We start from the raw sequence: 26,667 nt of genomic DNA on the forward strand, positions 1-26,667 counted from the left end.
TGCCATCTTCCCCAAATCTGCTGATATCTCTCATTTAACAGCATCTCCTCCTTGGTTTGGTCTCTCTTGCTCTCGTTCTCTGTTTTTCTTTCTGTAGTTTTTTTTGATTTCAGGGAGATTTATGGAATAAAAAGGTATGAATGCACGTGTTCAATCTGATAGAATACAAGTTTCCGGTCTTATAAATCTTTCTTGGGTTTTACATACTTACTATGTACTCTAATCTAATTTGTTTATCCAGAGAATTTTAGGTTACCCAGAATCAACTACTGACTACCAGCCAACTATTTTTAGGGAGGATGTTGCCAAAATAATTTTAATTCTCTATTATTTTCAAGGGAGTGTCGTGCAAAGTGAGTTGAACTCCTCTACAAATTTATCTTTATAGTGTCTCATTGTTATCTTGGTTCCAGAAGTTTGGACCAATTTGAGGCAGACATCACATCAATTTCTTAGTATGCAGGAAGAAAGGTAAGCAGGAAGGGACGAAAGGAAGGGGGGGAGGAAGGGAGGGGTGGATAGAGTGGGGAAGGAAATAAAAGAAACAGACATCAAGAAAAGGGTTTAAAAAAAATAGCAAGATGACTGGCCCAAATAACTATTTTAAGAAAAGCTAAGTTTATTAAGTAAGAAAAGAGACTGCAGAAAAGTCATCTGACTTTTAAGATAACTCTCAACAATGATCACTCACTAGGAAGGCAGTCAACTGATGAAGTCACTAAATGTTTATTGTGAAACTCCATCTACTCATTCATTCATTTGTTCATTCAACAGCATGTACTCAAAATCCATATAAAAAACATCATTATCCAGCAAAAACAGTCAACATAAGAAATTCTCACAATTATATGCCCACTATCTTCTAATTATGTTCTTGTCCTTTTATTGCCCTGAAAAGTATCTGTTTTTGGTTTAAGAATGCATGCATATATGTATGTACTGATGTATATTGTACATATTCCTTACCTCATTCCCCAAATAAATGTAAGGCAGTTTGCTGGTTATCCTTTTAATATATTATTTTTCTTGAGTACATTTCTTACAAATTCGTCTACCCGAAGTGATGTAATTCTCTGTATACGATGCCATACTCAATTATGGACCAATAACTTTAAAAAAAATAACTATGTTGTCAACAACGATGCTTCTAATGCAGCTGTGATCATATCTTTCAGCTTGGTCAGATTGAAGACTTTGTAGTCAGACTGACCTTGTTTTAAATCCTAACTCTTCCACTTGCTGAATCCATGACCTTCAGAAAGATAATAATCTCCCCAATAGGAAAACAGATAGAGTATTGTCTATTCTGCAGGTTTTTCTGAGGATTAAATCATATGATGCATCTAAAGAGCCTGAATATTGGAGGTGCCCGATAAATAAAAACTATTAAAATCAGAGCATCAGGAAAACCTTTCACTCTCTAGAAGTACATCTTTTCTAAGTGAATGGTTTTCACTTCCATTCTTAGGGGTCACATCACTGGTAAGCTGGTCCATTGGAAGCAACTTGTGAGTTACTGAGGAATGATGGGGATAAGTTCCTATAGGTAATTAGGGAAAGCAATATGAACATGCGCGGGGGTGGGGGTGCGAACAGGAGGCCTGGAAAACAATTAAAGGAAATACTTGACTTTGGATCAGTTTCTTAACCTTTTATTTAACCTGCAAAATTGGGAGGCTGGATGGAGTTCTCCAAATATTGATGATAAAGAGTTCTATGGTTAGATAGTTTTGGGATATGTGTTGTCTCATGCCCTCCCCCATTCGAGGTACCAGTTTGGTTTGGCTTTACCTGGCATATTACAAACTTATTTGCCTACAGATCATCCTTACTTTTTTTTTTCAGGCACTACTTAACATATTTTGAGAAGGGCGAAGGGTTGACCTGCAACTTCCCATTCTATAATGTTTCTCTGAGTTTTAGGAACTCAGCTAAATGTTCTAGTTAAGGGGAAAAAAAAAGGGAAACAACATGTGTCAGAAGTTTTACTTATGGATGATTTCTTCTGAAGCAGCATGTAACTTTTAGAGTGGGAGAAACGTCTATCATGACTTTGAGGGAACTAGACATTTCTAAGTTTGGTGAACATCTCATCTGCATGGTGCCATCAATATCTCTGACCAACACCACACTGACTGGACGTATGCCAGTTCAGTGGATTTCATTTGGTTATAAAGACAGTCAGATTATTGGGACACATCTGGCAATTTTGGCAATCAGTGAATGAAATGAATCAACAGGGTAGTGATCGGACTGGCTCTTCAGTGATCAACATGACCTGAATGGAAAATAACTGTGGGATAAGTTAATCCTTAGGCTGCAGGACTGTATCATGATACCAGAATAAAACCCACATGGGCATCCATGGTGAATAATTCTTAATGCTATAATTACAAATTAAACTGCTAAAATTATTTGCTTCTAAAATACTTTCACTTTTTCTATCAACCTACCAACATTTACTTTTATCTGAAAGGAAAGGGCTGTGCTATATGTTGCTGCGAATAAACGGATGTATAGCAGGAAAGAGGCCAAAGAACCTACCAGAAAACTATCCAGGAGCCAGATGCTCTGTCAGTCACTTTCCACGTAGCCTTCAATAAGTCTTTGTTTTCTTCCTTGTAAAAATAACTATCCTCAAGGAGCTTATAGCTAAGTTGATTATATTTACAAATTTGAGATTTTCATTTAATGCCTTCTTACATTACAAAATCATTCTTAATTTATCTACATAGCAGAGATAAAAGTGAATGAATATTTTGATGTTCTTTAATTAATTACATGAAATAAAGCCCCCTCCTTCATCTTAATTGCAGGAATTCTAACACAACCTGTTGCACTGTTTTCCCTTTTTTCTCTTGATATGTCTCTTTCCCCTCAAGGCTGCCAAGGTTTTAAAGTGTTCTAATTATTTCTCTTTCTATTAAATACTCTGTCTCAAAAACATACTTTTCCTTCTTCTCAAAAGGAAATTTATCAAAAAACAACACCGTGGAATCCAAAGAATGAGCGTATTGGTGGTAAGGTGGCCAACGATCCTGGTTTGTCCAGTACTGATGGGTTTCTCACTGTGTGGGGCTTTCTGGGCTAAAACTGGGTCAGTGTCTGATGAACCATGACAGTAGGTCACCTTGATTTGTGGCTTTGGATGCGGCATTGGATGCCTGCATCAGAAAGTTGCAATTTTAATCCCCCTATTAGAATTTCTCTTCTTTCATTGCCAAACAGCTGTAGAAAGCAATCAGACACCAGATGGATGAATGAATTTAATGACCTTTAAGTTTCCTTTACACCAGTGGTTTTCAATTCTGGTTTCTTACTAGAATCATCTGGTTAGCTTTTTAAAATGATGTTATTCTCTGATTTGGTCCGAAGGCGAATCCCAATCATCAGAATACGTGTTCAAATTTCCCCAGTTGATTCTTATGTCATCTCGGGCTAAAATCCACTACTTTCATACATTCTGGGATTCAAACTACAGGTCTAGTAAGAGCCATTCAAAGAAAAGAGAAATCTCCTTTATGAGCTCTGACTTTTTAAATATTACATGCAAGTTTCCATTGCACATTTAAAACAAATGGGAACCCACAAACTGACCTTATAGTTATTCACCTAAGGATCATGATATCTAAGTTTTTGTCTTATCATGTTTTCATTCTGACCAACAATCACCACCATCTATTGACTTTTTTTTTTTTTTTTCATAAGGAGCTGTATCAGGCACTATGGGCCCACAGAGATTTAAAACTCAAGTTCTCTGTATGACACGTGAAATGTGACTAACTTATCGAGCCACCAACCTCAAGAGGAGATCAAAGAGGAAACGTCTATGGCCCAAGATGGCTGGAAGGGCAGCAGGTAGGGTTTAAACAAGGCCTTGAGGACGGGGTGCGGTTTTAGTTAGAAGGTCAGGAAAGGCATTCCAAGCAGGAAGAAAGACACTTTGGGGGTGGGTAAGAAGCAAATAATATAAATATAAATATAAATATAAATATAAATATAAATATAAATATAAATATAAATATAAATATAAATATAGCAAATATAAATATAAATATAGGAAATACAAATATAAAATAATAAAAATAAAAATAAAATAATGCAAATACACCTACAAATGCTAGAATTCACATTCTGTGCAATGCAAACCATATCTGGGGATGAACAGAGCTCACTATGAGGCCAGCTGGGGAGCGAGGGGTCATAATTACCCAATCACTTTTTTGGTGGTGACCACCCGTGACACTGAAAAAGAGAATTGGACTGGCCGATGAAATAGCTGGTTAAGGACAGGCATAAAGACAGGCTTGGAGAACAAGCCACTCACTAAACAGCAATAGCAGAAGTCCCTTCCCTCTCTCGTGCTGGGCCCACTGAAGAGACCTAATTGCCCAGACATCAAGGCGGATGCTCCAGCAGTCATTGCTGAACTCTTGAGGTTCCCACTCTAGCCAACCAAATGATTATTTAACATTGAAGGAATACAGTTAGAACAGAACTCAAGAAAAAGTTGTGCATTAGTTGTCATGTTATATGATTACCTATCATTGGCTTTCAATTACTTTTATAATGCAAGGGTCTTTTTTCTGGATTTCAGAATTAAAGCACTACTGTTCCATTTGTCTTTGCCTCCTAAAATAGTTAATTTTCCTATTTATTCCAGTATCTGGTCTTCATGGAAGATATTAACTAAATGTCAATGAATGATCTGGGTATGCATGATCTGAGGAAGTCAGTTGGCAAAATTAACATTTAGAAGTAGGCACCACTGGTTATTTCACACATTATTAACTTATATTACAATTCAAATAAGCTTACAGCTGGCAAAAAAAAATCTCTTCTGTAAAGTGATCTCAAACATAATAGGCTTAATCAGAGATAAATTAAATTAGGCAGCCATGCATACTACGGCATATTAATTCTGAGTAGTTATTAAATACATTTTCTGTTATCAGTGGTGTGAACAACATTATATGCAAACAAATTCTTCAAGAGGGTAGCAAATAAAGTTTATGTCTGGGATGCTACGTGCCTGACATTTTCTCATGCCTTCTTACACTGTTAAATAATCTTTCCTGCTAATAGTGGCACCAGGTTTAGTTCCCATAAACAAGTCAACTCCACTCCCAGACAATTAAAGCAAAAGAACAGCCGACAACACTGCCAGGGTGGTTTGGATTTTTCCAAAGGGAACTTTCTATGGCAATTTTTAGAAGAAGGCATTAGTGAGTCACAGCTGGAGTAAAACTGTCCAAAGTATAAGGTGGTGAATATTCATTACGTTAAAAAATGACGCATCTCATTCTGTGTTTTGGGTCACCTACGTTCCCTGAGAATATTTAAAGAAGACAATTATTAAGGTTAAAGGCTATTTTGTAAAGAAGATCCTACCATTCGTTCTTTCCTTAAATAGCAGCAATCTAAACCATCAACTAGCACTCAGATTTCATAAGCGAGCGAACAGTGCTTTTGTGAAAGAAAAAGATACATCTAAGCTTTTGTACACACACACACACACACACACACACACACACACACACCCTTCTCCTTGATATACCTCTGCCATATTATCTTGTTCTTTTATTAATCAATCAGGCCCTTTAATTCCTATGTCCAGAAGCAATTGAAGTTACTAGGTATGACCACCCTCCCACCCCCAAGTCTGAGAAAAGCATTGGAGTTTCTTTGCGCTTTGCACATTTAAAACTCAATGTAAGGTGACAAGAACATTAAGCTGCCCAGTGAGCAAAATGTGAAACTAATCGCTATCTGTTCTTACCCGTGGGTACAATAATTGGCAAATTAAAGTGCCTGAGGATAGCTGGCCCACCTGCATCAAAAAAGCATCACTTTAAAACGGCTAATGAAGATGAATGGACGCAGCCAGCTTTACTGACAACTCCTTCAAACACCAGAAGACTGAAAAGGCAACGTTAGAGCACCCATTTACTTTCCTGTAAAGTACACACCATGTAGAACTCTTGTTATTTAAAGGAGTAAAATCCAAAATAAAGGAGTAAAATACAAACTCCTTCCATGTGTTTTATACACGTAGGGGTTGAGCTGAGGCTATCACTTGCTCCTCAAAACCCAATGCTTTGCGTTTTAAGCTGAAAAACGGGGTTCAAACTTGCCTACTAAAATGTTGAGTTTGTAGCTTTATGACAACTAGATTCAAAGGCGTGTAAATACCACCAGAAAAGGAAATAAGTTCGTTTTAATAACGTTGCTACTGTTCGTTCATTCATCCATTTGTTTGATCCGTACTGAACAACTACTGTGTCCGAGGCAAGAGATGAATGATGTCTCCTTAAGGAGCCTGTCAACCACTGGAGCCAAGATGCATACACACAGCTAAGAGGGACTACATGTTATCATAGAAATACTGCCAGAGCACCTCCCTCCCCTTCCAGACTTTGGAGGGGAGAAGACTTCCGCTGAATTCTAGGATGACACAGAAGGCACAGAATGGAGAGTTTTTGAGGCTGAACAAACTTGAGAAAAAACTAAGCTGAAAGAACAAACAGCACAGGTAAAATCAACAAGAAGGTCATGGTCTGCTTGAAAAAAAAAAAAAAGAAATTGCCTTCACAATACGTGAAGGAAATAAATACGGGAGGCAAGAGATCAACAGATGATGAAGATACCTATGAAGATAAGCAAGGGTGACAATATGAAGGGCACTGGAAGACATGTCAAGGAGTTTGGATTTCGTTCGGGAGGTGGTTGTTTGCAACGCTCGTGCCAGATAACCTTAGAGTTAGGGAGGGGACGGAGGCAGACGGAGAAGGCATGGAGGGAGAGGGAGGCCAGGTAGTCAGGACCCTGGGTCCCGCAACTCTGTTTCAACCACAGAAGCTCTGCTAGTATCTGTTTTATATCAGGTCTTAATTTTTTAAGGAACTTATAACATTTCAAATGGTTTTAGATTTACAGGAAAGTTGCCAAGGTGGTACAAGAGTTCCCATAAATGTCTCACCTACTTTCTCCTAATATTAACATGTTCTATTACCTTGGCACATGGTCATAACCGAGAAACACACACTGCATTCAGGCATCATGTCTCTTTATCCCTTGTACACATGCCTTGATGTGTAACAGTGTCTCAGTGTTTCCTTGTTACTCATGACCTTGACAGTCTTGAGAAACATTAGCCAGGTATTTTAGAGAAAGTCCTTCACTTTGCTTTTGTCTACTGTTTTCCTCACGACTAGACTAGGGCTCCAGGTTTTGGGAGGAACGCCAACAGAGGCGAGGTACATTTTTCATCATGTCCTATCAGGAGGCGTGTGATATCAACCAGACTCACCACTTGCGACACTAACCTTAATCACTAGTGTTTACCAGGATTCTCCTCTGTAAAGTTACTGTGTTTCTCCTTCATACATGATCTTATTTGGAAGTCAGTCACTAAGTCCAGCCCCCATTGAAGGGTGAGAGTAAACTCCCCTTCCTGGTGGGAGCCATATATGCCTATATTATGTGGAATTATTTTATAAGGAAGATTTGTCCCTTCTACTCCCATTGTTTACTTGTTCAATCATTTGCTTATATTAGGATGAACTCATATATATTCATTTTATACTTCCAATTGTGACCCACTAGCACGTTATCTATTTTGTTGCTCAAATTGTTCAAGCTTCGGCCATTGGGAACTTTTTTAGGTCATCTCTTCTATCCCTTTGACATACTCCCATTCTTTTGTTTTTTGAGCACTTTATTGCTTTAGGGAATATCAAATGCTCCAGGCTTATACTGTATTTTTGCTGCCTTGGCCCTAGAATCAGACATTTCTCCCAACATTCACAGTTCCTTTCACTGGAGGATAACGTTCAGACACCATTTAGGAAACCAGTATTTGGGCATCAGTATGCTAGCCGCCACTGGGACAGCACTGGCCCCAGGCCCTGTTAGCAGAAAGAGCTAGGAAATTTACGTATACATTCAAGCCCAGGTATTCACCTATAGCTACAATTGTTCCTGTATCTGTCCATCTGTATATATATTAGGCTAAACGTGAGTTTGTACTTGACATGTCCAACTCTAGTCCTGCACTAAAGGGTTCATTCTTTCCAGCCTTCCCTCCTTACTTATCTGCAAATGCCGGACAGAGAGAAATCTGGCTCTCACCATCTATTTATTATTTGTTCATCTCTAGTATCTGAACCTTTTTTTTTTTTTTGAAAACAGATTTCCATTCTTTAAAATAATAGGAAAAAAAGCCTAAAAATAAATATTGTAAGAGAAGGTCATTAAATTATTTCATGCATAAAAGTAACACAATTATATTTATATTTTTAGAAATGCTATCCTGAGATGAGGTAAGGATAAGTGTCTGGAAGGATGCTCCACATCCTTCCACATGGGAAGGGCCTTCTCGCAGCGATGGAAATACAAAAGCAGGAATCAATTTGAGAGGGGTTTTAGAAGATTAATGCACAGAAGTGATTAAATGTGAGAAGTGAGACAGTGAAGTCAGACACGAATGTGGATTAAATAATTAGGTGCACGGTGTGCTTTTATCTGAGTTAGAAAATACACTGGGAAGAAATGGTTTGGGAAGGAAATAACTGAGTCTGGGGCATTTTAAGTGGAATACCCATATGGACATGCTTCGAAGGCATCCTGGAATACGGTTCTGGGTTTGAAGAGAACTATCCAAGATGTAGAAGTGAATTTCAGGGTCGTAAGCCCAATAAGGAAGATGGAAAACTTTGGGACTGGATGAAAAGGCCAGGGATGCATGAAGAATAAGCAATAGATCAGGGGCAATAGCCTATCCAACGTTAATACTGACAGATACATCCTGAATTCTAAAACAAAGCATAGAAAATGAAAAGGACTTATGAATTGTATAGTACATAGTGCTACGGAAGTATAACAGCATTTTTTTTTTTATCATTATCATCACTGTAATTGTTCTGTTTTTACCAAATCATTTCAAGTTTCTTCTGGGCACACAGGAAGACTATAATTCCCACTAAGCCTTGCATTTAGGTGTAAACATGTAACTGGTTCCACTCAAAAGAATGTCAATTGCCACATGTAGCTCTAGTCCTGAGAAGCTTCTGCGGGATCCTCTACCTCATTGTCTATTTCACGGTCTATTTCATTGAAACCGGGTATAAGATAAAGCGAGAGATGCAAGACTAAAAGAGAAAAGCTATATGAGGCACTTAATGGATAAATAAAAAACTTTTGAAAAAATTAAACATCCATTTATTATAAAACACTAACCGACTAGGGACGGAAAATAACTTTTCCAATCTGATAAAAAGCATCACTGAAAATCCTACAGATAAAATCGTACTCAATTTTTAATACAATGAAAGAGTCCTCATAAAATCAGAAGCAAGGCAAGGATGCCCCATCTCACCACTTCTATGCAACACTGTCGAGGAGGCTTAAACCACTACAATAAAGTAAGAAAAAGAAATAGAGGATAAAAATTAGAAACAAACAAAACTGTCCCTATTTGCATAGTTTATATTTAAAAAATCCAATGAAACCTACCAAACAATAATTGTAACTAGTAAGTACATTTATAACATCACAGGGCAGTCTTATTTTTATACTGAGATATAATTCACATACCACATTTCACCCTTCTTAAGTGTACAGTTCAATGGTTTTTGTTATATTTACAAGATCGTGCACCTATTATCCTGATCTCATTTCAGAATATTTTCATCACCCAGAAAGAAAACCTGTACCATTAGCACTAACTCCCTATCCCAAGTCCCTGATAACCACTAATCTCCCTCCTGTCTCCATGAAGTTGCCTACTCTGAACATTTCATATAAATGGAATTACATAATAGGCGGTCTTTTGTGTCTGACTTCTTCCCCTTGGCATTTTGTTTACCAAGTTCATCCACATGGTAGCATGTATCCATATCTCATTCCCTTTTTAAAAATTTTTTAAATGCTTATTTTTAAAAGAGAGAGAGAGAGAGAGAGCAGCGGAGGGGCAGAGAGAGAGGGAGACACAGAATCCAAAGCAGGCTCCAGGCTCCAAGCTGTCAGCACAGAGCCTTACGCAGGGCTCTGACTCATGAACTGAGGGGTCATAACCTGAGCTGAAGTGGGACGGTTAACCGACCGAACCACCCACGTGCCCTTATTTCATTCCCTTTTGTGGCTGAATAATATTCCATTTCATGTATATCCATTCATTAGCTGTTCGGGTTTCCTATACTTAGGGTTTTAGGAATTTACTGCTATGTACATTTGTGTACAAGTTTTTGTGTGAACACGTATTTTCAGTTCTCTTGGGTCTATACCTAAGAGTAAAATTGCAAGGTCAAATGGTAACTCTATGAATAACTTTTTGAGGAAATTCCAAGCTCTTCCAAAGTGGTTGCAGCATTTTACATTCCCGCCAAAATGAATAATGGTTCCAAATCTCCACCTTCTCACCAACGCTTATTATCATCTGCCTTTTTTATTATAGTAATCCAGGTGGGTGTGGAGTGGTATTTTATTATAGTTTTCATTTGTGTTTTCCTAATTACTAATGATGCTGAGCATCTTTTCGTGTACTTATTGATCATTTGTATATGTTCTCTGGAGAAAGGTCTATTCAGCATTTTCCCTATTTTTAAATTGGAGTATTTGTCTGTTTATTGCTGAGTTGTAAGAGTTCTTTGTATATCCTAGGTTCTAGACCTTTACCATATATGCAATTTGCAAGTATGTTTTTTCCCACCTTGTAGGTTTTCTTTTCACTTTCTTTACAGTATCCTTAAACGTTTTTAATGTTGAGGAGGACCAATTTGTCTGTTTTTTCCTTTTGTTGTTCATGCTTCTGATGTTGTATCTAAGAAACCACTGCCTAATCCAATGTCATGAAGATTTATAGTTACGTTTCCTTATAAATGTTTTATAGTTTCAGCTTTTACATTTAAGTCTTTGATTGATTTTGAGTTAATTTTTATGTATGCGGTGAGGAATGGTCCAAGTTCATTGTTTTGAATGTGAACATCTAGTTGTCCCAGGACTGTTTGCTGAAAAGACTATTATCCCCCGATTGAGTTGTCTTGGCACCATTTCTGTAAATCAATTGACCATAGATGTATGGGTTTATTTCTGAACTCTCAATCTATTCCATCGATCCATCTGTCTATCCATCTGCCAGTACCACACAGTCTTCATTACTGTAGTTTTGTAGTAAGCTTTTAAATCTGGAGTGAGTCCTCCAACACTACTCTTTGGCAAGGTTGTTTTGGCTATTCTGCGTCTCTGGTATTTCATAGAAAGTTTGGAATCATCTTATACGTTTCTTTTAAAAAGCCAGCTGAGATTTTTATGGGGATTGCTTTGAATCTGTAGATACAGTTGGGGAGTTCTGCCATCTTAACAATGTTAAGTCTTCGATGATCATGTTGCATCTGTCTAATTATTTAGGTCATCTTTGATTTCTTTTGACCACCTTTTTCAGTGTTCACTGTCCACATCTTATGCTTCTTTTGTTATATTTATGCCAAAGCATTTTGGGTTTTTTTTAATGCTATTTTAAATGGAACTGTTTTATTTTTTCGATGGCTCATTGCTGGCTTAGAGAAATATAACTGATCTATCCTGCAGCCTTTCTGAACTCATTTATTAGCCCCAATAGTTTTGTGTACGTGTGAATTCTTTAGGATTTTCTCCATATAAGACTGTGCCATTTGTATACAGAGTTTATTTTATTCGTCCCTCCCTAATCCAGACATCCTTTATTTCTTTTCTTCTTGTCTAACTGCCTTGGCTAAAACCTCCAGAATATTATTGAATAGAAGTATCAAGAGCAGGTATCTTTGTCTTGTTCCTCATCTTAGGTGGGCAACTTTTTCAGTCTTTCACCAGTAAGTATGATGTTAGCTGTGGGTTTTCATAGCTATCCTTTATCAGGCTGAGAAAGTTTCTTTATATTTCTAGTTTGTTGAATGTTTTTATCACGAAAGGTAGTTTGTTAAATGTTCTATGTCCATTGAAATTATCGTATCGTTTTTGCCCTTTTCTTCTATTAAAATGGTGTCCCACATTGGCTAACTTTTGAATGTTGTACTAACCTTGCATTCCCGGGATAAATCCCACTTGGCCATGGTGCGTAATCCTCTGTACGTGGTTTTTAATTTTATGTGCTAGTATTATGTTGAAGATTTTCATGTTTATATTCATAAAGCATATTGGTCTGTAGTTTTCTTATATTTTTCTGATTTTGGTATCAGGACAATACTATAATTATAGTTTTATGTATTCAAAGTAAGCAATTAGGAGATAAAAAATTAAATTTCACCTAAACTATTAAAAATACATAAAATTCTGAGGAATATGAAATAAGAGGCTAGAAGAATTTTACATTGAAAACTACAAAATATTGTTGAGAAATGTTAAAGCAGACCTATATAAGTGGGGAAAGAATGTCTGTATGCTTATGGATTGGGAGGCTAGTGGTGATATTCAATTCTTCCTGAGTTGAGGCTTGGTTTCAACATATTCCCAATGACAACACCACTAAGCTGATCATTTTTAGAAACTGGCAAGCCTATTCTAAAATGTATGAAAATTTCAGAAGAACTAGGAGATAGAAACCAATATTATGAAAGAAGAACAAAGATGGAAAGCATATACCATCTGCCTTGAAGACTTACTATAAAGCTACCATAATCAGTATAGTGTGGTACTAGCATAGAGAGCAACAAAATAAATGGAAGAGAACAGAAAGGTCAGAAATAGAGGCACACTTATATGGTCACTTGATTTCTGAGAATAGCATGAAGGCAGTCGTTCCATTAGGGAAAGGAAAGTCTTTTCAACAAACAAGACTAGAAGAACTTAATGTCGTATACAGGAAATAATAAGCCCAACCCTGACCTCACATAATACACAAAAGTTCATTCAATACAGATCATAAATCTAAATATAAAACTAGAAAACTATTTAAAGAAGCCATAGATTTTTTTTTTTTTTTTTTTTTTTTTTTTTGCTTTGGGGATAAAGTTATTTTAGGATACAAGGAACAGTGTTCATAAAAGGAAAACAGTAATATTACAACCCCCCCCAAATTAAAACTTCTGCTCATCAAAAGACGCTTTAATGTTTATTCATTTTGAGAGAGGGAGACAGAGCATGAGCAGGGATGGGGCAGAGAGAAGGGGAGACCCAGAATCCAAAGCAGGCTCCAGGCTCCGAGCTGTCAGCACAGAGCCCAACATGGGGCTCGAACTTACAAACTGTGAGATCATGACCTGAGCCAAAGTCGGACACTTAACTGACTGAGCCACTCAGACGCCCCTTTAATAAACATTTTATAAAGAAGATCTATGAATGGCCACTAAGCACATAAAGAAGGTTTCCACATGAGTCATCAAGTAAAACACGTATTAGATAACAAGGAAATACCACTAAAAACCCACCAGACTGGCTAAAATTCAAAAGACTGATAATACCAAATGTTGTTGAGGATGTGGAACAACTAAACCTATCATTTGTTATTGGTGGGGATGTAAAATGGTGCCACTACTTTGGACAAAGACCTGGTAATTTCTTATAAAACTGAATATGCACTTAACGACTTAAAATTCCACTCTTAGAATGTGGAACTAGTAGAAATGAAAGCCTATGTTGACAAAAAGCCTCACTCAAGATTGTTCATAATAACTTCATCTATAATAGTCAAACCTGGAATGAGCACAGGTGTCCATCCAAGGAAGAATGGATAAACTGTGGTATATTCATATAACACGGTATCACTAAGCAGGAAATAGAAATGCACTACTGATAAACTCAGGGACAGAGTAATCTCAAAAACATCATACTGTGTGAAGGAAACCCGGCACAAAAGAGTACATAGTGTATGATTCCGTTTCTATGAAGTTCTAGAACTAGAAGTAATTTACTCTGGGTGGTCGAAGAGGGCTGGGGATTTGTGGGGAAGGGGTAGGAGGGAATTTTCTGAGGTGATGTAGGTTTGAGTAGCACAAGGATAGGCATTGTCAGAACTCATGAAAATGTAAACTTAGGATCTATGCATTTTATATAAACACATATTGTACCAAAAAAAAAAAGAATTATAAAAAAATCATAAACTTTGAATTCTGGTAATGATATATAAGGCAAAGGACTGTGTGTGGGGGGAATGGTGCTGATGTCTACAACTTACTTGAAAATGTGTCCCAAAAGAAGATGGATTCATGGATGGACAGAGGGATGGGATGAGAGTGGTGGATGTATGAGTGTTCACTGTAAATTCCTTTCAACTTTTCTGTACGGGTAAACATAGTCATAGTAAAATGCTGCAAAAAATATCTTTAAAAACGGAGTCTTTCATAATAAATAATAAATGAATTTAAAAAATCAAAAGAAGAAAGCCCCACCAAGCTTGTAAGATACCAGTCATGTGAATCTGGCAAGGTATTTAAATAGTCTACATCTGAATGTCCTTCTTTATAAAATGTGAGTGATAAATAATATAAATAATACCTTCTATACAGGATTGTTAAAGGACTGTACTTGATATATGTGAAAAACAGTTCCTGGCACAAAGAAGCACTGAGTAAATGTTTTAGGGACTATTTTCAGTGAGCATGGAGTGCCTGTGGCCATAAACCCACAAAAATAAAACGTCTCAGAAACAGAAGAGGAGGACAACGTTTGCACATTTTGTGAAAGCAATTGTTATATTTGCTGTGTAGATAAAATCAGATTCACTGTGATTTTTTTTCTATGCATAAATGTCATTTATTAGGACCTCAAAGTGAATGAGCTAGTAGAAAGGAAATACTATATTTTTGAAAACCCATAAAGCATATTTTTAGACATGGTATTTCCTTGACTTTCATTCCAGGGAAACACTAACACACGGCATGGAGCATGCTGGGCCCAGAAAAGAAAGCCTGCCAGATGCCACGGCAATAAATAGAGTGAGTCCTTGGAGAGGAAGCATAAAACGAGAACATGTAGCATTATGTCTCCCAAACCCTTCCCATCTGGTATTTAGCCCACTGAAGTCGTGGGGTTTTTGGAAATTCACCCTTGTAGGCCACCTTTAATTAATTTTCTTATTTATTTGCTCAGTAAACATTTCAATCACAGCCCACTCTGGGCAAAGTTCTCAGCATCGCCCTCCAGGACTTAATGAAAATGAAGCTGGGTTAGGTCATCTTAGAAAAAAAAATTCTAAATGCAGTAAAATTAAGAGGATAGCACTGTCTATACCGGCCCCGTCCTTTTTCAATATTCACTTTAAAAATGCAATTTTAGCATTTTTAATCAACAGATTAAGCTACTGCATATTTTCATAAATGAAAGAAATCCTCAGGAAGGAAGGTAGCAGAATTTATGGGGTTATATCTTTGCAGAGAATTGTGTAAGTAAAATTACATTTTTATAAATTGCATTTTCTATAGTGTTTATAAATATTTTTATAAATGGATATTATAAATGCAAGTGGAATTTCTTAATGTGATATCTTTTACTAAACTGCAATTTAGTGATGTCTCTAATAAGAAAAATGACCTCTAGAATACTGAAAGTTGTTTCATTTTATGACTGCTGTTTCTTGGGTTGTCAAATATACACACTTAAGATAATTCCAAGAAAGTGTGATTAATCGATTTTTACCCAGGATTTTAAAACAACAAAGGAAATCCTTTTAAATGAAAGGAAAAGTACATTCCATTCCCTTAACTCATCTTTATTTTGGGATTACACTTTCTCTGCTAAAATTTAGGATGGAATTTCTAACAGGGATGGCATTGTTCAGTAAATAGCATTCCTTTGTGTGCGTGAAACATTTCAACTGAATAAAAATGGTCTCAGACTTTTTAATCTGGAAAACTTTTGCCTATAGTATTTATTCAAATGTTGTCCATATTTTCAGGAAAGAATTTAGAAAAATGGCTTTCTCATAAAAATATGTCGTTTGCTTGTGTCTGTTTAAAAAGGAACTCCCTCTCCTACCTCCAGTGCTCCCACGCACACACACACAAATCCTGTGCTATCAATAGAAGCTAAAGATAAAATTAAAGAAACACTGGCTGCATGCCAAATTCTGGGATAATAGGGAAGAGAAAGCTGGTAGGCAATCACCTCTCCCAGCCCTTATCTTTTTCTCCCACTTATCAGTCTGGGCTGGGGGCTGCAATGTCCATTCTCTATGACCTCTTTCTTGACTGGAGACACAGGCTGTGAGTCAGGTGCCCTGTACTTTAATGTCTTATTATTCTTTCCCTTGAGTGAAACCTTACTGTTGAGGGGAAATAAAATGTTAACACGTAAATGAAAAGACTCAGTCACTTGTAAATCACCTTCCTGGGTCTCACCACCAATACACCTGCAATTTTAAAACACCGTTTCAATTTAAATAGTAATAAATTTGTCAAAGAAGTATATTGAGACCTATATTCAAATAAAGTTTACCACTGACTTTAGGTTAATATACTGTTTTCTAAAATAATACAAATGGCGTAGAATGGTCAAGGGCCAAACTTCTGTTAATTCCTCCCAGTGTGGATCATCTTAGAATAAAATTATTAGGGGGAAGTTAGGGATTCATGAAGCAGGACGGAGAGGGTTTTGTTGTTAACAGTTGTTGAGGCTTTCACTAGCCAACAGCTTATACTACTGTATTTATATAACTGTCCTTGAGATTAAACATCATGTGATTCCAACAAGTGTGTTCTTTCTGGTTCACCCAGATTAGGGAGCTTTCCTCATGTTAATTTTGTCTCTTTCAAAAGCATCCTTGAAATTCTTTGTCCTTAATTATTTATGTCTATATCTCAGGTGGTAAGAGCACACTTGACATTTACAATTTTTCTGGGTTCCTAACACTTACCAGTTTTGTTTTCTGCCTAGACTTGTTAGCCTAATTTTGTCCTCAACACTTTTAGGAATAATGCATTATTTCCCCTTGCATTTTGCACAGTTGCTTATTGAGGAATCCAAATTTAGGTTTCAATTTACTCAAAATGAACCTGATGATCCTCTCATCTGAACCGAACTCCTGATAGTTTTTTACTGTTTTCCATTCCATTTCAAATTTTGACAGATACTTTCTCAAATTATGTTTGAAAAACTTGCAATCCAACATCATGACCAGCTGTCTTTCTGCCAAGCCACTGATGGCCTTGCTATTTTTCTTTCTTTCCTTTTTTTTTTTTAATTCTATGGACTCTAATATAAAAGTAAAGGAAAATAAATATAAAGGGATGACAGTAGGCCCATTACTACTGGGCACATTTCCTCATTTTCTTCTGCAACTCCATCTTTGTGGTTGGGATCAGAGCAGAGCTGCCCCACTCCTGAGAGAATGAGCCTGCAGAGGAAGGCGAGGAAGGCTACAGATTTGGTGATAATTTCAGTCGAGTCCCAGGACAACAACTTGGAGGCACACAGATGGATAGAGCAGACATTCTACTTTCTAAAGTAAAATCTGCCGAAATAAAGGATGTACGATTTATTGGAAATTCCACCACACTTATTAACAAACATGCCAAATGAGAACCTGAGGCCATCTGCAGATCTATCATTACAATGGATACTGATAAAAATCATAATTTAATGTTAGAAAATAGCACCAATGAGCTCATATTGGGAATATCTGGACTACTAGAACAAGCCCTACTTAAAAACATATGTGGGTTAAGATCGAAAGCATTTCCCTGCTGATTCTAGACATACAGGAAAGTCCAAGTGTTATGGTGATGCCCAGCACAGTAGCCATAAGTAATGTGAGCAAGAATTTCTGACAGAAACTCTATTTTCTGAAGACTTATACTCAGTTACAAAAGTCTGCTGAAAGCTAAACTTGGCCCAAATCTTAGCTTAGCAGAACTCCATCAAATACTACAAAAAATAAAGACCAAGGGGGAAAAAACCCTACAGACTTGACTTTCAGAAAAGACCAGGACATTGCTTGCAAGGGAGACCAAAGAAAATTCTCAATACTTATTAATCTTTTCATATAGAAAATTTCATTTGGCAAGTGGTAAGATAATTTACAGTATAATAATTCCCGGCATCTTGAAGGGAATAAATAATTAAAAAGAGTGAAAATTGAACCCAGGAAAGGCTCTGTCAATTCTAGAAATAATTGCTTTTACTCTTGAATTTTTCAAAGTTGCATTTTTTTTTTTTTAGTGGTGTCAGTTGGGGCAGCCCACTGTCATATACAAAAATATGATTGACCCCCCCAAAAAAAGCTTTAATCTCTTAGAATAACAAAACAGAACAGAATATGAGAAGGGTGTAAACTCTTATATACACAGCTTTTAAATTTTTAAGGGAGTAGACACTTGTTTTATAGCCCTAAACAATCTGGGAACCCGAAACAGAGACTTTAATTCTAATAACTCTCGAAAATTGATGCTCTCCGTTAACTCTGATCTTCCATTTGTTTTTAGACTTCAGTTTTCAATCATAGGAGGTCGAAATATGCTGAAGTTAAGTGTTCTAGTAAATGAAGGATGATTACTAGGAAGGCTAAAATACCTCCAAGTCAAATGACCACACAACCTCTACAAATATTTATTACTGTAACCTCTACAAATATTTATTACCTTGTTTATTCATTCAACCATTCAAAAAGATTTATTTAGTCTGCACTAGGTAAAACACTCACAAAACAACCCTGAAATCTGCTAAAAACAAGTACAAATATATGTTCCTTTGAGGATTTTTGATAGTGCCCCTGTTTTGAAGACACCAGGCACTAAACAAATATTTAACTTTATATCTTGAAACTGTTAACATCATATCTAACTTTTTAAAATATCTAACACACATTTTTCTAATGTTGTTATGAAACCAAGAGACAAAAGGAAACGTTTGGTTGGTCGAATGGAAAAGGAAAGTCCTCCCCAAACCACCTGACCTCCAAGATGTTGATGTGCAAATACACTTTAAAATCTATCTCTCATGGACACCAACTGCACCTCAGCGTCTAAGGGTTGGAAGTAATCCCTTCTTCCTTCTTGCATTCTCTCTTTGTCTTTGCTCTATTTCTTTTGTCTTTTCTCACTGTTGGGACACATTTGACACTTGTGTGAGATGGAAGCCACATTGGAAACTGTCCATCGGAAAAATCAGGAGGGAGGGATGAAGGCACATCTAACAGTAACAACAAAACAAAATAGAAAAGCTTGCTGACAAGAAGGAAGAAAAGGTTTTGTAGTATATTTTAAAGAACAAATACTTCCCGGTACCTCTTCTGTGGAAGGCAGGAAACAGCAGCACCACGTGGTAAACCTGTGTGTCTACCGTGAATGATAAAATGGGTGCAGGAAGATGGTTGTCCAGAAAAAAAGAAGGCTGGTAAATGTCCTTTTATGAGAAGGTAGATGTACTTTATTTGGGAGATTACATGATAATTAACTACTAAGAATGAGCCAGATGTCCCTATATTAACAGATAATTTTAAAAAAATAACAATGTTGAAGGGTGCTTGGGTGACTCAGCCCGATGGGTCAAGTATCCCGCTCTTGGTTTTGGCTCAGGTCATGATCTCACGGTTTGTGAGTTCAAGCCCCAAGTCCAGCTCTGCACTGATAGCACAGAGCCTGATTGGGATTCTCTCTCTCCCTCTCTCTATGCCTCTCCCCCACTCATGTGCACCTTCCCCCAAAATAAATATTTAAAAAATAAAAAAAATCATGTTGAACAAGAACAAGTTGCAAAGGTATACATTCAGTATGATCTCACCTAGGTAAACTTAAAAATAATATTCCATATAGATACATCTACCGACTTACAATAGTTATGGATATATATCTATATATTTTTATTTCCATAAACAGTATATATAATAAATATGATATGATATGATATGACATGACATAATATAATATAATATAATATAATATAATATAATATAAATGGAATAATATACAGCAATATTATTATAGTTAATATTACTTCTGGGGATGGATGAATAGGAAGGATGTTGATTTTTTTTTTTTTGCTTTAAAAAAAAGAGTTCCAAAGCAAATATAATAGTATCAACATATTAAAATATAGGGGTGGATACATAGGCCTTTTTACTTTCTATAGGTTTAAACTACTTCATAATAAAAATATAGTTTAAAAATCATGGTGTTTAAAAGAAAGATATTGTAGAAACTTAGGCTATTGGAATGAACTATTCCAAAAAAGAAAAAAAAAAAAAAAGAATGAACTATTCCAGTAAGTCCAATTTTCTTACTTTTGAGCCTAGAATATACAAGCCTGATTATTTTCCATCTTTAGCAAGAGGAACAATGGAGAGCTAATGTAGAAGAAAAGACTGTCCTTGATATGATAAGTCAGTGGCACTTTTGGCAAATGGATGATAATTTCCAGATGGAAGTGAATTATCTGCACATAATTATATTGAATCCTCTGGCTTTAAAAGAGTGTTTCAATCATACAGTATCCATGTAAGTCACTCTTTTCTTCCTTATGGGGTGTAAATGTGAGGTTTAAGGGATGGTTAATGGATGCTACATTTTCACTGCTGCTAAAAATGTATAATTAGAGACTGGATTTTGGAATAACAATTTGGACATTTAAAGTATTGATTAGCTGTTCAAGACCACAGTTGACTTTTTTTTTTTTTTTACCTCTCACAAAGACAGTCTCTTTCTTTCTTTCTTTCTTTCTTTCTTTCTTTCTTTCTTTCTTTCTTTCTTTCTTTCTTTCTTTTTTTTTTTTTTCCTAAACTGCCATTAAGCATTTTCTGACGTAATTCCAAGGAGCTCACGGGTACTGAAGTACTGAAGCGGGACGGAAACTTACAAACATTTTATTAACTTTGGATCATTTGCAATTATTAGAATTAACAGCAAAGAGCCAGAGTTTTCTTTTTGTTTTTGTTTTAAATCATAGTGGTAAATAAGCCTGAAATGTTTCACTCGTGAGGCAACAGTCATGAGATATATCGTTAAATACGAGGGGTGAAAATATATCACAGACACGAGTGGTGTTACACGGTACACATTTTTCTGAAAAAAGTAGTCTCCACGCAGGAGGATTAGATATATACCCACAATAAGAGGGCATATTGACCTATAATTTTCAATATCACATCCTTGTATTTTTTATTATATGCTATTTTTCAGCTACTAGAGGAACACGGTCTCATAAAGCTAATATTTATTCTTCCATGTTTATAGAGCTAGTAGTGCATTTCAGGAAATGAGAAACTGAGAAGTCAAATATAACTTGGTGTCTTGAGCACAAAAGAAGACAGAACAGGAAAATCACCATGTTTAAAAAAACCTGGCTGAGTCATAAAGTGTTAAATAATTAAATAACACAAGATAAGGGAAGCCTCAGATGTTATTTCTCTCTTCATGCATGTAAGCCTTTTTATAAACGATACATTTTATCATGTAGGATTCCTCATTTTACTAGAAAGCAGAGTTCTCTAGTCCAGGCCCTATTTTCATCCCTGTACTTATCGCGTGTTATTTTGTAGACATTAAGGCAGGTATTAAGTATAATCTATTATAACAATCCAGATATTCCTACTTGGCTGGCCTTGTGTCTTTAAGTCATGAATTCTTCTTATTTTGTTAATAAGTAACCTCTGTAAATTCAATTACTTCTTAACATTAAATCAAAAAAGAAAAAATAGGAGGGAGTGAGAATTTTTCGTTGGAAAAGTACCTGTATTTTGGTAAATGTCTCAAAAAATCAGAGCCTTAGCAACCTTCTGTGGGAGAAATGTCCCAAAGCTCCATTGTTTTTACATTCTTTCAGTTTACAACTTTCCTTGGGACCTTGGAAGGATCCAGAAAGATAAACGTCATCAAGTCATTTCCCCAGTCTCTGCTTGAAGAATGAAGTAGGGGCCACCAATAAGCAAGTGAGGGAGGAGAGAGAAATGCTGGTGGAGGGTAGGTGAGGCAAGGGATATGGGATTGAAGGGAGAGAGAGGTTCCGCTGCAATCAAGGGCCCTTTAAGCTCCCCCAAAATGGATCCTCGAATTTCTGAGGAAGCCCGTGACATAGAGTAGGGAGTTGAAACTAGGGCACATGGTGAAAAGGCAGTGAAGAAATATTCCTTTGTTATTTACCTGTTTTCAGTCTTCCCTCCTTTTACTCCTTTCTCAGTGACTGAGCTAATAATACCTTTGTAACATCAACCCTGCTAATACTCTGGGGTCCAGGTTCTGTCTTTTCCCTAAATCCTCAGAACTGTCCTCTCTTTGCTATTTTCCTGCACTGAGTTCCGATATTACCTTTCCTATATCCACGTTCCTGTATCAAATACCAGTGATTTCCTTTAAAACACCAAGCCAGAAATTCTGGTCTTCCGAAAGAGAATTCATAACTGCCTGTTACTGTCTTTCTGGACTGCCGGGAAATAAATGTAAGCCCAGAAGAGAAGCATGATGGCGAGGGAAGAGAGTGATCCCAGTGCTAAAAATTGGGTTCCTAGGTGCAGCCCCACCCTTTATTCAACTCTGCCAGTTTCAGCATCTTCAATTCCAGGTGAGGAGCTTGGAGTCTGGGCAGTCCCGGTCCTCTCTGCAGGCACATGTGAAGGAGGGCTGAATCTGGTTGTCACAGTGACTGGGTGCCTAGGGAGCTACTGGTCGTTGGCCCCAGGAAACCAGGGCTGTTTAGCCATTCTAGAACGCATGGGATAATCTGGCATCATCAAGAACTGCCCCCACCTCGAAATGTCAATAATGGCCCCACTGACAAACACTGATAGATGATTTTTAATGCTCCTTCAATCAGTCTGGACTCTTAAACTTAAGCAGAGTGTAGAGATCTTTAGACACTCAGAAAAGAACTGTGAGGCTACGCAAATTTCCGGATTATACAATTTCATAGAAGAAGTTCAACAAAGTGGGTTCATTTCTCCTGAAGAGAAAAAGGATCACTTGGCAACCGAATCTGTGATGATACAGGGGGCTCTGACCAGTAAGTTCTCTCCCTCCAGGGAAGAAGGAATGCACCATCATGCTAGGACATCTGGAATTACCTTGGCTTTCGCGACAACAAGGTTTCTAAGGAAGGAAAATCTATATTAGGTTTAAAAAGGAAAGTGGATTCCTAGGTTTGAAGGCAAATAGATTCTCATTAGTTTCAGACAGCTCAAGCGGGGTCTTGCTTACAGATGAGGGGAGAACGTTTAGGTAACTTCTGAAGTCCTTTCTAGCACTTCCGTTTCTATGGATACACTTATTAGGTTTCTACACACTATGATTTGCTACCAAATTGACAGACTGGAAAGTTGAAGGTGGGGGCACAACTTCCCATCCCTCTCCCCCAGTACGTCCTGCGTGCCTCACACTTCAAAGTGCGTCAGTCATGAGGCCCAACAAAGAAGGGTGCAGAGGGAAAACGGGAATGTACCAGCACTGCAGTGAAATCTACTTTGGTTTCTCAGTAGAAATAAAAGAAATAAAAAGAAAACCCACAGAAAAGGGCCATTAGGGGAGAAAACATTTGTCACCTTGGACAGAATAAAAGTCCAACCAAATGAAATAAATGCCTGTGGAAAAAGACGTGTCGTTCTAGGCAAAGTACTCGGTTCCTTCTCCCTTGCTCTTCATTGAGTTTTTGTCCACTCAATGTACCAAGCTTTACCCTCTCCCCTGTTTATTTTTCCACCTATGAAAGATGCATGGATTGAATTCAGCCTTCGGGTAGGTCTTTGTTGGAAAGTACTTTCAAAGTAAAAGTGTTTTACTTGGCACTGTCTCAACAGCAAAACATGTACTTCCAAAATAAAACGCTTGCTTTGCAGGCAAGCTTTTTTTTTATTGAGTAAACAACAATATTGTTCGCAATTTTTCAAGCTGTTAATATACACGTACTAAAAGACAACAACAACCCTGTTCTATCATTGTAAATCAGAGGGTGAATACCCCTTGGCAGAGCTACATGAAAACACTCTGGTCACTGAGCCTTTATAGTTTAAAAGCTGTCATAACGATCATACTAGTTGATATTGACAGATGAGGTTTTGATTTTTAGTGTTTCAAAATAGAATTTATCCACAAGGCCTCTAACTAATTGGTAGCACTTAACAAAATATATAGACATCCACTATAAATTTATTAAATCTATTCCGTTAGAATTTATAGAACCCAAAAATAAAATTTGTTTCAAGCCCAAGTGGGGGATATTTTATTTCTAATATCCTTGTAACATTCTACAGAGTATACAATAATAAGTATGAGAAGTAGCATATCAAATTTCTTTTCATTTCTTTAATCTGTCTCCCAGTGAAATCAAGGGATTACAGTCTGTGCATATTCTACTTCCAGAGTTCTTATTACAATGGGGTAGGACTATTATCCACTTTAAAAATATCCCTCAAAATTAATATCTTCACTAAGAGAAATTAGAAAAAAAATTAACACAAACCTTAAGACCTCCGGAGGATCAGAAGACAAATAGGTTCTCTGAGGACTTGGTTGAAATAATGCATTCACAAAAGTCTTTTAAATGGAAGCTGTTCACAAAGGGAGTCCCATGGAAGACGGTGTGGCTTTGACATGCCAGGTGCTTCTGGAAGGAAAGAAAAAAGCACGCTATTAGGAAGTATCCAAGTGCTATTACTGCCAGTCCCAGCCATCATTGTATTAGCATCAATTGCTATTATTAATATAATGGTAGGAATTTCTGTAATCTTGTGTCCCCCAATTCTTATTTGTAAATGGCAGGGTAGGAAAGTAAGCTCTCAGCTCTGTATCTGAAAACTTTTAAAAGCCAGGAGTATTTTACTAACTCTTATTTTTCTCATTATCTAAGCAGGCTAGGATTGAAGAACTGTACATGGGGTATGAGGACAGAGGCAGCAACACTGGTATTTAAGGGATTCCGACCAGCACAGCAAGGGCCTGCATACATACGGGCTCTTTAATTTGAACCACAGGCCTGCAACTGAGAGAGAACTGGCTCCATTTTACGGATGAGAAAACTAAAGCACAGACTCCTGATGCCGGGCTTAGAACCCAGGTCTGTAAAAGTCCAAAGGCTTCGTGGCTCGCTCTTTTCCTCATTTGACTCTGTGGCCTATGGGATTTGGAAAATATATTTTAAAAAATTTTTATAATGTTTATTTATTTTTGAGAGAGAGAGAGAGAGCATGAGCAGGGGAGGGGCAGAAAGGGGGAGACACAGAATCCAAAGCAGGCTCCGGGCTCTGAGCTGTCAGCACAGAGTCCAACCCGGGGCTTGAACTCGTGAACCACGAGTTCATGACCTGAGCCGAAGTTGGATGCCGAACAACCGACTGAACCACCCAGCTGCCCCTAGAAAAATATTTCACAAACAGAATTGACAAGAGAACAGACAATGCAGCAATTTATTAAATTAATCCAAATATCATTAAATTTAGGACATTTTCTTTCCTAATTTGCTTTAGTTTTATGTATGGTACCATCATAATGGAGTCACAGGAAATACAGACTCCCAGTTGTAAGCAGGGCAGCCTTTCTCCCATCTTTGATCTTGGGTTTTCTTGCTACGGATGGGAATGGAAGCCACACCTTCTGTGGTATCTCTGACTGGTATTCCTGTGTCTCCTAATGGCTATATCCATCTTAATGGTTGAAGGTGACTGGGAGGGCTGGGCAGGGCACCATCTAGATTTCCATTCTCAATTTTAGTCAAATGTCTACATGTTTCCAGTCTCTCTAGTGCCAACACAGCCCCTCAGCCTACCCCCCCCCCCCACTGGCTGGCCCAGCACCCCCTCTTACACGGTGTTTCGGGGTCACTGCCCACCAATAACAACTTCAAAATCTCCCTCGAAGTTCCAGCTTTTTATGCCACTGACTTCCGAGTATTGGGACTTTTAGCTCATGTCCACACCGCGTTTGGGGAGCTCCTCAGAAAAGCTTTGAGAATGACGGAGCGAGAAGGTCACACATAACTTTAACAAGTTTTTGTTTTATTTTTATTTTTGGCAACAAAAGCTTAAGTCATGGATAAAGAAATAGGGAAAAGATGATTGATAGCATTTTCAGAGTTCTGTAGGACTGGAGCCTGGGATTGTTACATCGGGGGGGGGGGGGGGAGAAAAAAGAACAGAGCCAAACAGAGCCAGTTTATCTTTGCATAAAAGAAGGAAGAAGGGCTTGACAAAGAGCAGGGGGGGAAAGTATTTGGACCACGGGATCTAACCGAAATGACAGGAATGAAAATAAATAGAAACTCTTCTTAAGACCTCATATACTAGCGTTCTGTTTTCTTCACATCGCTCAGAAGCAAAGTTTCAGGTTCTCTGCCTAAAGCTGCAGAACCTGTTTCCCATAAAATCCCAGGGGCAATTTTCAAGTATTCACTCAGCCACTATTGATTGTTCCATTTATTTATGAGGTGATCAATAAGTCAGAAAACTCCAAGAATATGGAAATGAGCAAGACAGTCCTCTTCTCAAGCCTGTTAACTTTCCTGGAAGGGGATGTAAGTAGGATGTCAGAAATTATAAGAAGGGCATACGAATAAGTGTTTGAAAGAACGGGGTCTGGACCAGACTACCTAAGGTTGTTCCTGTTTCATTACTTACTAGCTGTGCGACCTGGGGCGAGGTATTTAACCCTTTACCCTCAGCTTTCTCATCTGCAAAATGCAGAAATGATGCACTTCCCGCGCAGGCTGTTGTGAGCATGAACACAGGTTATACGATAACCTATATAAAGCGTTAGGCAAAATGACCGGCACAGAGTTAAGAACCCA

General features: G+C 37.4%; 1 protein-coding gene across 11 annotated transcripts in view; it reads right to left on the reverse strand.

The window, feature by feature from the left end:
- The window catches only part of ENOX1 (ecto-NOX disulfide-thiol exchanger 1), a 572,287-nt gene that overhangs the window by 270,526 nt on the left and 275,094 nt on the right, over positions 1-26,667 (reverse strand). For 10 of the 11 annotated variants that reach the window (XM_053899210.1, XM_019447475.2, XM_019447469.2 and 7 more), the window contains exon 5: positions 24,349-24,492. The exons of the other annotated variant lie outside the window; for it this stretch is intronic. The gene's annotated coding sequence lies outside the window, so the exon portion shown is untranslated. The remainder of the gene's footprint in view (positions 1-24,348; positions 24,493-26,667) is intronic. 11 annotated transcript variants of the gene reach the window in all.

The sequence above is a fragment of the Panthera pardus genome, unplaced genomic scaffold (assembly GCF_024362965.1).
Source record: "Panthera pardus isolate Hobbes unplaced genomic scaffold, ASM2436296v1 HiC_scaffold_1, whole genome shotgun sequence".
Taxonomy (NCBI): Eukaryota; Metazoa; Chordata; class Mammalia; order Carnivora; family Felidae; genus Panthera; species Panthera pardus.